This window comes from Microtus oregoni, unplaced genomic scaffold (assembly GCF_018167655.1).
Source record: "Microtus oregoni isolate MIOR12 unplaced genomic scaffold, Mior012 000118F_ref0000498, whole genome shotgun sequence".
NCBI lineage: Eukaryota > Metazoa > Chordata > Mammalia > Rodentia > Cricetidae > Microtus > Microtus oregoni.
In genome coordinates, this window is record NW_024544747.1 from 2,006,840 (window position 1) to 2,019,046 (window position 12,207).

General features: G+C 48.7%; 1 pseudogene; it reads right to left on the reverse strand.

The window, feature by feature from the left end:
- Positions 1-11,280: 11,280 nt before the first annotated feature.
- LOC121444195 lies at positions 11,281-12,181 on the reverse strand (annotated as a pseudogene).
- Between the last annotated feature and the right edge of the window lie 26 nt (positions 12,182-12,207).

Here is a 12,207-nt window from a genome sequence, read left to right on the forward strand (position 1 = left end):
ACTGGTCTTTATTGTGATAGTCAATGGGAGGCTCCCCCAAGGGACTGAAATGGCTGAGAGGTCTACTCACATTTTGGGTCTTTCCTTGTTAAGTTTCCACTGCTGTGATAAACGCCATGACTGATAGCAACTCGGATAGACTGGGGTTTGTTTTCTACTATACTTCACCATCCATCAATGAGGAAAGCTGAGGTTCAAAGCTGGAGGCAGGAACTGAAGCAGAGACCATGGATGAAGGCTGCTTACTGGCTTTGTCTCTCTGTCTTTACCTTCCTTGTACAACAGAACCACCTGTCCCAGGATCACATTATCCACCACAATGAGCCTAGGCTCCCCTGCATGAATTAACAATTAAGAACACACCCTGTAGTCATGTCTGCTGGCCAATCAGGTGAAGGCAACTCTTTGAGGGTCTGTCTTCACAGGTGTGTCTACTTAATAACTGAGGCTCTTACTGCAAGGTTTTATTCATTTTTGAGAGATGATTTCTTGAAACCCAAATTGACCTCAAATTCAATATTTAACTGAGGATGACCTTGAACTTCTGATCTTCCTGTCTCTGCCTCTCAGGTGTTAGAGTTACAGGCATGTGCCACCGAGGCTGGCTAAGAAATTTTTATTCATCTTCCCAGATCCATATTATTCCATAATGTAGGGGATCCCATGGTGCATTTAACTGTCCTTACTTTAAATCTTTTCTTTTATTTACGTTTCGATTTATTTTTGCAATAGGGACATCATATTTGCAGGACCTCTGGAAGAACTCAAGTATAGACATGTGCCACCACCCCAGCTTGTGTGTGTGTGTGTATGTATGTATGTACCATGTATGGTCATGTGTGTGTACATATACTCAACTAGTGCGTGATGTCTTTACCTCCTTCTCCCTTTTCTTCCCTCAGTCAATTATTGATTTTGTTTTTTGTCATTGCTTTGACAGGGTCTCTTTGTAGTCCTGAAACTCCATATATTCACTGATCTTGAACCCACAAAGATCTCTTGCTTCTGAGTGCGGGATTAAAGGCATGTGCTGCCATATTCAACTAATCCTTGTTGGGTTTTTTTGTGGAGCCAGGATCTTACTATACAGTCCAGGCAGGCATGGAACTTGGTATGTAACTCAGGCTGGCTTTGAATTTATAATCCTTCTGTCTGCCTCCCAGCTGGTGAGATTTCAGGCATAGAGCATCACACGGGTTCTAGGTCCACTTCTTTATTACTTACGACCATGTCTCATATAACCCAGGCTAGCCTCCAACTGGGAAATGTTGAGCCAAGGTTGGCCTGAGAGTTCTGATCCTTCTCCTTCAACTTAGAAGAATCAGAAGTTCAAGGTCTAAAAGTATAAGGATCATGTCTAAGTGCTGGGATTAAAGCTACGTGTCGCCATGCCCAGCTTGGTCCTGTTTCCTTTTATCATCATTTTATTATGTGCTTATTTGTTTATGAGTGAATATTCGTGGCATGGAGCATATGTGGAAGCCAGAGGATAACCAAACGGAGTCTGTTCTCACCTCTCACAATGGAGGTCTAGAGGACGGAATTCATCAGGCTTGGTAGCAAGCGCCTTCCCCAACTGAGCCCTCAAAGTTTCTGTATAAAGCCGGATGTGGTAGCACATGCGTGCAATCCTACCACTCAAGAGACAGTGTGTCGCTATCTTGTATGGTCTAAATTTGGAGCTTTTTTATTTTATTTTATCTCTCCATGTATTTTTGCTTTTTCAAGACATGGCATCTAAGTAGTGATGGAAGCAGTTAGGACTCACTCTGTAGAGCAGGCTGGCCTTGAACTCACAGAAATCTGCTTGCCTCTGCCTGCCTCCAAAGACCTGTGCCACCACCGCCGAGTTATACAGTTCAGTTTTAAAACACTTTCTTATTGAGAAGCAACTTCAGACTTTGCAAAGGTTGGAAAGAGGGGCGAGGGAGAAGCCTCGGTCAGTAAAATGCCTGCTGTGTAAGCATGAAGACTGGAGTTCAGATTCCTTGCATCATGTAAAAGCTGGGGACAGTTGGGACAGGCAGATCCCTGAAGCTCCTCCCCAGCAGCCTAGCCAGTCTGTGAGCTCCAGGGTCAGTGAGAGTCCTTGTCTCAAAATGTAAGCTGGGGAGAGAAGAGGAAGACACCCACAAGATTCCCTCACTTTCATACACGCATGACCACAGGTGCACACACACATACACACAAGGTAGGCTGCTGCCACATGTCTGAACTCAAAATACTGAATGCAAGGAAATGAATACTGGATGCAAGGAAATCAAAACCAGCCTCATTCCATAGTGAGTTCAAGGCCAGCCTTGACAACATGAAATTCCAAAAAACAAACAAACAAACAAACAAAAAACCTGAAAGTCAGAAAAAGAAGCCCTGTATGGTTGGCTGTTGGTGGCACATGCCTTTAATCCCAGCACTCGTGAGGCAGAAGACGACCAACCGGGTCTACAAGAACTAGTGCTAGGACCGCCACCAAAGCTACACAGAAACCTTCTCTCAAAATACCAAGATGAAGAATAAGAATAAGAATAAGAAGGAGACAAAGACGATGAAGAAGAAGCAGCAGCCCTGAATGTACAAAAGTCATTTACATTTCCCTAAACATTTACATTTCTAATCACTTATTTTGTATTCCCTGAAACATTTAAACATGTTATAGACATGGTTCTTCTTGACAGGAATATTGTCTGCAGAGCAGTTTATCAGCCCAATGGGCACAAAGGCCGCTCTTATCCTGTAGTTTCTGCTCTGCTGAGTCTCAAACCCAGGGCTGCAGGCATGCAACACAAGTATTCTGCTGTTGAATTCCACCTCCAGCTTTTCTTTTGAGATGGGCTCTTAGGCTGCCATTGAGTTTGTGATCCTCCTGCTTGGGCTCCACAGAGCTGGGATTATAGGCATTTACACCTGGCTAGTGCTTTTCTATTGCTCTGAGAGTCCAAGGGATCATCAGGAAAGGCTCGAAAAGGTCTTTCTTCCTAGACCTCCTCTCCAAATCACAGAGATCCTCCTGCCTCTGCCTCTTGAGTGCTGGGATTAAAGACGTGTATCACCCCCACCCGGCTCTTTCTTTATGTGGAGACAGAAATATCTCACAAATCCTAGACTTGTTGAGCTTGCTAATTAGCCAAGGATAACGTCCAATAAATCTCCCTCCCTCCACTCCCCAGTACAAGGACTAGAGCGCACACCATCTCACTTGGCAAAAATCTCTCTCTTTTTTCAATTTACAGGTGGTAACCTCCTGATTTATTTATTTATTTATTTTGGAGACCGAGTCTCACTATGTAGACCTGGCACTCACAGAGAGCTATCTGCCACTGCCTCCTGAATGCTGGGATTAAAGTGATGCACCCACATGCCCAGCCTTCCTTTTGGATTTTTTTTTTTTGAGATTAATTTTGTAGCAAAGGGTTCCTTTGAACTAAAGATTACACTGGGGCTTGTGGATTAGCCCAGTGGGCATGGTAGTTTGAAAGAGAAATGTCTTCTCTAAATTCAGTTGGTGGTGCAGTTTCGGGAGATTATGGAACTTGTAGCACAAGAGCCTCTTAGGGGAAGTATGTCACTGTGGGTGGGCTTAGAGAACTTAAAGCCTTGCCCTCTCTACTTACAGCTAATTCTCCCTCTCTACTTCCTGTGTGTGATGGAGATGTGATTTCTCAGACAACAGGCCCTGCATCCAAACAACCAAAAGCTAGCTCATTTAACAATGCCATTTTATTTCCAACATAGAAAACATATATTGCCATGATTGGGGAAGAAGCAGGGGTTAGCACCAGTAGAATCAATCAGGGTGGCCTTCTTTTCTCCCTAGTGCAGGGTCTTGGCTTCTAGAGGCATCTACTCCCGTGCTGCAGAGAAGTGAGACATCCAGGTGACCCACAGTGCTAACAAAGCTGGGATCACCTTGTCAGCCCACCAACTGAATTCTACTCAGCAGTAATAAGATACCCCAGGGCTTGGCTTGCTGGGTTCTGCCAACCATCTAGCATCCAGAGAGGACCACCAAGTGTTCTCAGCAGCAGCGTCCTGTCTCGTTCTCCTAGGTCTGGCCAGCAGGATGCTCCTGCAGAGGAGGTCAGATCTTCTACCTGCTTCTTCAACTAACTTTGTACTGCTTCCTCTTTTACCTTCACCTTGTTTGTTTTTTTTATAGACCAACTTCAGTGGGTAGCCCAGGATTCCTGGGACAGCAAGTTCTGCAGTTGTAGATCAAACTGACGTCACAAAGATCTGCCTGCCTCTGCCTCCCAAGTGCTGGGACTAAAGGTCCACAGCGCCCCAGGCTGTCCTTGTGCTTCCTCACACTATTTTGACTTAAGTGTGTGCAGATGCACTCACACACTATATGCTAACACTGTGTAAGTGTGCAGCGGTGTCCGTAGACACACACACTTGCAAGCTCAAGGTATGTGTGTGTAGCACAGGTGTTCGGTGTCAGATGTCACTTCACGAATGCTGGGCACCTTGTTTTTTAACACAGGCTTTCTCAAGGCCACTGAGGAGGAAATGCATCTGCCTCAAATGGTGGCACACACCCACAATCCTGGCATTCAGGAGTCAGAAGCTGGCAGATCTCTATGAGTTCAAGGCCAGCCTGGTCTAGAGTGGAAGGGCCAAACAGAAAAACCCTGTCCCCAAAAGAAAAAAATCACAACAACAGAACAAAAATGGAGATTCACCTGTCTCCATCTCCAGTTGCTGGGGTGGCCAGCTTCAGCAAGCCTGCCGGGTCTTTTCCTTGGATTCTGCACATGAACACATACCAAACAAGGTAACTAGACACTGTACAGACAGACAGTCACTGTCAGGCTTCTTGTGCTTCTGAATCTCACCCAGGGCGTCGATTTCACACTCTTGCTTAGTGCCAATCATTTCTCATTATAGACAGCGGGGCCAGGAAGAAGCAGCAATGTAGTTTACGAAGTTTCTTCAGGGACAACCCCTGGACAGAACATCTATGACAGCTACTTTGTTCTTTTATTAGGATACTGTAGAAATGGAATGAAGTAAAGAAGGATAGAATCACGTCAGATGGGTACAGAGCAGTGGAAGCCTCCCTCCACCCCAACTCTGAGCAAACCCACTCACCCCAGTTTGTGGCAGGAATTGAAGCAGAGACCCCAGCAAACCAGGCGCATTAAAACGGAACTGTGATGGAGGAAGGTCATCGGCCAATAAAGAAACTGCTTGGCCCTGTAGGTGGAGTAAACAGAACAAAATGCTGGGAGGAAGAGGAAGTGAGGTCAGAGTCTCGACAGCTCTCCTCTCGGGAGCAGACGCCTGAGAGAGATGCCATGCCCCGCTCCCGGGATGAAGCTCCGACCCAGGATGGACATAGGCTAGAATCTTCCTGGTAAGCACACCTTGGGGTGCCATACACAGATGATTAGAAATGGGCTAAATTAATATTTGAGAATTAGCCTAGAAGAGAATGGGCCAACCAGTGTTTAAATGAATACAGTTTGTGTGTTGTTATTTCGGGCATAAGCTAGCCGGGCAGGCGGCCGGGGTGCTGGGAACAAAGCCCCGCCGCTCTTATTACTACAGAACTGGGCTGGAGAGATGGCTCAGCGGTTAAGAGCATTGCCTGCTCTTCCAAAGGTCCTGAGTTCAATTCCCAGCAACCACATGGTGGCTCACAACCATCTGTAATGAGGTCTGGTGCCCTCTTCTGGCCTGCAGACATACACACAAACAGAATATTGTATACATAATAAATAAAAAAAAAACGGAGCTGGTACAGAAGTGCCACAAGGGGGCAGCACAACATCAGAGTTTCTGATGGGTGGCAGGGCCAGCAGCCTTCCTGCCTTTCTTTTTGGCACAGGTGGGGGTCTCCATGCTCCCCAAACCTTCCTGTCAGTGCCTCCCACAGGGCCAGCAGGGAGTACTTACCCAACAGTCCTCAGTGCTGTGCACAAGGATGAACTCAATTGGCTCAGGATAATTCCAGATGTGAGTCGCAGAAATAACCCTGCACATCTGGAAGCCATATTTTCTTCTCTCTGTCACAAAGATCTTTTGACTCACTAGGAATACGTGGTTGGAATGGGCTGCTATGTCACTGTTTTCTCAGATTGGGGCATTAAGATTTCTGGGTAGGTGCTGTTGGTTTTCAAAAGGAGTGGCATTCCCCCTAGACTGGCCTCCAACTTTCTGTGTTGGAAGATGGCCTTGACTCTCTGATCCTCTTGTGTCTGCCCCCCAATACCGGGATTTGTGGCATGCTCCACCTGGTTTCATTTTATGCTAAAGAAGCCAGGCCCAGAGCCAGTGTGTATGCTAGGCACACTGAGCATTAGTCCTGTCGTTCACTTTCTGTGTTTTAGAGAGAGAGCCACCAAAGCCTAGACTACTGTGCCTCATGGAGAACAGATTGGCCTTGAATTCATGGCTAGTCACTAGTCTAAACCTCCAGAGTCCTGGGATAATAGGCATACACCTTCACCCTAGCTCTACCATCTAGTTTTAAGACAAAACCACAAACTCCCTAGAACTGTCTAAATGTGAGGGATAGGAGATTGCCCCAAGGGGTGAGGTGACTAAAGCTTCAAGCAGTGGGAGTGAGTCTCCATCTTCCTAGTTTCATCAGCCTGAGTTCGGGACACGGGCTGGTTAGGGCTGGTGACTTCCATTTTGCTTCATGCAGGTTCATAGGGAGTTAGTTGCGGGTGACTCGAGGGCTTCTGGTCAGAACATACCTTCAACGCTGCCTGGATATACAGGGGAGAGTCTGGGGACTCTGAGATGATACATTACTGGGACAGCCTCCTCTTCCTCCCTCCCACCCAGAACACAGCTCACTAGCTTCAGAAGAAGAGTGATGTCCAGCTACACCCCTTGTGTGTGCAACTTCTAAAGACTCTCAGTCAGAAAAACAGGTCATCTAGAAAGGCTAAAAGAAAAAAAATTGACAGAGAGAGAGAGAGAGAGAGAGAGACAGAGAGAGAGAGAGAGAGAGAGAGAGAGAGAGCAAGAGAAAAATCAGGGTCAATGGGTAAGATCTGCAGTTCCATCAGGAGGTATTTCTCAGCTACAGAGAGAAATACCTAGTCTGAGGCTACCCTCCTGAGCTCCAGGTGTGACTCAGTTGGGGTAACTCTTGCCCACCATGCAGAAACCTGGGTTTGGTTTCCAGAACCAAACAAACCAGGCTTGGTGTGGAATTCCTGTAATCTCTACATTTGTACACGGAGGCAGAAGAATTAAAAGACCAAGGATATCCAACCCTACATAGATGATTTAAAAAGTAAAACTTCTAAAATACACTGAGACAAGTTACATACCTATACCACCTACACTCAGTTGGCTGAGGGCAGGAGGATCGACGGTCCTTGGCAGCCGGGACTACATACAGTAAACCGGAGTCCAAACAAGAGGAGAGAAAAAGAAAGGATTCTTCATTAGAAGGAAACAATAGATATGCCACTGTGGGGTTTAAGAGTCATATGCTTTCGCAAAGAAAATAGACGACCATGAGTACAAGGTACAGACAGTCAGCAGTGAAGGGGAACAGACAAGGACAGGGTTGAAGAACTCTACAAAAGGCAAGTGAGTCTTCCTCCCACCTCTGTTGACGATGCCAGCAAGGTGGCTTCTCCAGCTTGAGGGCTGCCGGTAAGGACCCGGCATCGGCACCTCTTGCCATCCAGTTTGCCCTTAACAGTCTTTGAGCCAGAGAGAGGCACATGCCACCCATTGAGGCTGAGGAAAGAAAGGGAGAAGGCAGAGGCTGGCTAGATCCTTTGCAAAGCGGGAGGCCGGGGCTAGAAGAAGCAGCTTTTCTAGGCTAGGGTGCTAAAACCCTGAGTTTTGTCTCAACTAACTTCTGTTGTGTGGGGCTTGTGTGAGGCCTAGAACTCCTGATCAGCCTGCATCACCTCCCAGGTACTGCAAACAGACACGTGCCACCGTTCCTGGCTTGCTTGCTTCGTTTTTTAATATTTGCTTTTCAAAACAGGGTTTCTCTGTGTAGCCCTGTCTGTCCTGGAACTCACTCTGTAGACCAGGCTGGCAGGGAACTCGGAGATCCACCAGCCTTTGCCTCCCATGTGCTGCACCATCACGACCTGGCTTTACCCGGCTCCTGGCTGTTTCTTGAGACAGACCCTTTGTGTGTGATGCTAGCTTGGTATTCCCTATCTCATGCTGGCCGCGAAGCCTACCATTTTCCTGCCTCAGTCTCCTGAGTGCTGACATTAAATCTAATCCCCATCAAAATGGTTAAGTAATGTTTAAGGCAGGCAGGCGAGGGACGAGGCTCAGATATGGAGTTTGTGCCTAGTATGAATGGGCCCTGGATTTCATCACCAGCATTGTATAAAATTGGGCTCGGTAGCTGCCCTTGGGAGGTAGAAGCAGAAAGATCCGAGTTTAACTACTGCATAGGATGTTAAGATTCTCCAAAATAAAGCCAGGCAGTGGTGGCTGTGCTCGCCTCTAATCCTAGCACTCGGGAGGCAGGTGATTTGAGGGCCAGCCTGGTCTAAAAGAGCTAGTTCCAGGACAGCAGGACAGACTCCAAAGCTACAGAGAAACCCTGTCTTGAAAAACAAACAAACAAACAAACAAACTAAAAATGATTCTAAAAAACAAAAGAACATGTGACACCCACTTGTAGTTCCAGACTCAAGAAACCAAGGCCAGACGATGATGGGACTTATGAAACCAGCCTGGGCTAGACAGAACATGGCTGATTATCCGGGTTATCAGAAAGGCTGTCTACAGTTCTAGGTTCACAGTGTGGGGTGGGTTCAGTTTCCAGTGTGTGTGTGTGTTTGGGGGATTCTCCTAGCGGGCGGGGTGGGAGTGACCACTCACCACTGTGGGGTAAAGTCTGGAGGGGCTCGAATAAGCCACAATTCTGTATCTTGTAACCGCAGCGCTCCAAGGAGAAATGAGGGGGATCCGAGTCTGGAGATTTCGCCATAAAATTTGGGAAGGGAGGCAGGAGAATAGAGTGGCACCAGAGGCCGGGATATCCGCCACCACAACGACCTGCGCTGAATGCTGGGACACATTCTTGAATACAGAAGATACCCAGGATGGTTCTAATGAGGAAGACAGCTGGAGAGATGGACCACCACACCAGTCGCACAGTCTTCTCTGGGTCTCTTGCTGTCACAGGTTGACAAGGTCTAGGCAGAAAGAACACGAGATGAGATTTTACCAATGTGACTGTGGCATGGACGAGGCAGCTTCCGGGAAGCACACCCCACCCATGTCCAAAAGAAGTGGAAAAGCCTGCTCACCTTTAAAAGGCTGAGAAAAACAGAAGCCTTCTTAAAGAATTTCACTGGCCAGTTGCAGACTCAGGCAGACTCAGGCAAGCTGGAGGCAGGAGGCACAGCAGGTTGCTGACCCCTCATTAGGTTTTCAGGTTTCACTCCAATCTGACACCTACCAGTCTCTCATGGTGTGGCACATGGTGGTAAGTGCAGGAGCTGGTTGTCACTGATGAGAATGGTGGCCTTGAAGGAGCAAGCAGGCAGAGGCAGGAGGTGAGTAGCTGGAAGGCAGAATTGGTGGAGAGGGGGGACTCTGCTGCCCTGGGGTCACTCACTCCCCAGCTCAGATTTTCCCAAGCTTTGGGTCTGAGGACTCAAGCAATGGAACCTGCTGGGACGACTTGTGGGGATTCCTGCTAAAGGTTCTTGCAGGAGCCTGCCCTCTAGAGGAGCCCCCTACAGGGCTGCTTGCAGGACACATTCTCAACCTGGCAACCCAACTTAGGGCAGGCTGACTAGGAATACTCTCCTTGGGGGAGGGAAGTCTCACCCTATGGAGAAGACCGTGTTCTCTGCCAAGAAACAGGGGGCAAAGGACAGTCACTACCCAGAGCACCTCTTCTGATGTTTCCGCAGGCATGGGGAGAGGGCAAGGCACTATTGTTCCACAAGACAGCCTAGGGCACCTTTGCACCTCAGTCCTCCACACTGAGCTAGACCCTGTGGGAAGCCTACCCTTCCTGCCTGGGATTTTACCTGGAGAGATAGATGTTCTCTCAGGTGGACAGCTCTTCCTCTGCAGGAGGGGCCTGTGGCCAGACAGTGTCCTGGGCATCTGGCATGGGTCCCCAGAGGGGCTGTCTGAATCTCATCCAGACCGATCCCCAACTTGTGGCTCAGAAGCTACTGAGTTGGGGCTTGAACTCTTCGGGGCTTCAAAGAGAAAGGCACAGGAAGGAGACTCTTAGTGACTTCAAAACACACAAGACTTAGTGCACTGCCCTGCAGCGCCCAAGTACCCGACTGTTCCTTTAAGGAATCTTTGCCTCCTTTGGCCTTGCCACCACCTCTCCCTGCTTCACTCAGCATCTCTGCTATCCCCCTGTTGCTCAACAATCCTGAGGTCACACTACAGGGAACACCTGGTCTTTCTGAAGTGACAGATTGTTATGCTCACAGTGTGCTACGAGTGGACACAGGCATCATTTATCACAAAGGACAGGAGGAAAAGTACTAATCAGATGAAATGAGAAAGGTGCTCACCTGGTTCTGTGGGTGCCTCTAGGATCCCCTGACTGTGGAGCCTGGTTCTCACGGGAGGCATGGTTACTCTCTGCAGGAGGCATGCAGCAACATAGGTGTCGGAAGCCATTGACAATGGTTTTCTTTACCCTCTTCCAGCGTTGACACATCTGGTTTCGGGAGGAAGCTGGCCCGGCATCCTGGCGCTGACCATGGCTGATGGCCTCTTCCTGTCTGGTGGTCACTTCTTCCTGCAGTGTGTCTCCAAGGGAGGAGCCTTTGGGGGTTACAAGCAGAGCCGTCCCCAGCGAGCTCCAGAGTTTCTCTACATCATTTGCTGCCTCATTGTGGTCTGCCCCAAGAGGGTGGTACAGAGAGCAGGATGGCTGGGCACTCGCCGTCAGGCTGCCACACAACCTGATCATCGATGGAGAGAAACTCTTGCTGCTGTCCAGGCTGCTGCTCATGAGGGAATCAGCCACAGGACAGCGCAGGTGGGATAGGTGGGCAAGGTGGATCCTCCTTGGCTGGCAGCACAGGGTGGCAGGCACGCTATGCCTTCTGCCACCCTGCCTGGAATTCGCATCTTCTTTCTTCTGGGGCTCAGATGGCACGATGAAGGTTCGGGAAGTAGGCTCAGCAGCTTTCCTGAGAGTCCCAGAAAAGGTGTGAAGATCGGCCAGGTTGAGGACAAGGCCTGGCTCCATGGGTTTTGTGGGTTTCACCCAGTGATGGCAGCTGTCTCCCCCGGGTGCCTGGTGTTGCAGACTCAGGTGTGTGGCCGTCGCCTGATTAAATTTTTGGTCTTCTAGACACTCAAGTATTTCTTCACCTGCCATGGTGCCGACAATGCTAGGGCTCAGGGTGCCTGGGAGACTCTGGATGGATGCCCGTGCCTGGCTGTCCCTGATCATGGGGCGCGTCAGGATTTGACTGATGGTGGGCCTCCTGTTGGGGCTGATCATGAAGATTTCCACGATTACATTGAAAATATCAAGTGGGACATGATGAGGAACGCTGAAGTTTGCAGCCAAAATTTGCTGCTTCAACCCCATAGGAGAGCTCGCTTGGAACGGAAGGTGCCTGGCCACCATGTAGTAGAGGAGCACGCCTAAGTTCCAAACATCGCTGGCATAGCCATCGTATGGCTCCACTCCAAAGAGTTCCGGGGCACAGTAGGCCAGAGTGCCGCAGAAAGTCTTTAGTTTTGTCCCAGGGACAACTCTGACTGCCAGGCCAAAATCACAGAGCTTGGCATTTCCAGAGGCGTCGATCAAGATGTTATTTGCCTTAATGTCCCTGTGGACGATACAGTTGTCGTGGCAGTACTTCACTGCCTGTACTACCTGTCCAAACAGCCTTCGAGCCTCACACTCCTGTAAGCCTCCCGGTTTGCGAATCTGACGCAACAGGTCCCCTTTGGAGGCGTAATCCATTATGAGATACGTCATGTCCCGTGTCTGCACCTCATGAAGGAACCTGATTATATGCGGATGAACGAGGGATCTCATTATATCAACCTCATTGTTGTTCCGGGCGCAGTCCCCATTCACATTTGCCAGAATCTTCACAGCCACGTAGCTGACAGTGGGCATGTGAAAGGCCAGTTTGACTGTGGCAAAGGTTCCTCGTCCCAGAGTTGTCAGCATTTGATAGATACTGCTAAATGTCTCCTTGTCACAGTAGAGGGTCTCTCTGACCTCCTCCATGGCCAGGTTCTCGCTGAAACACAACG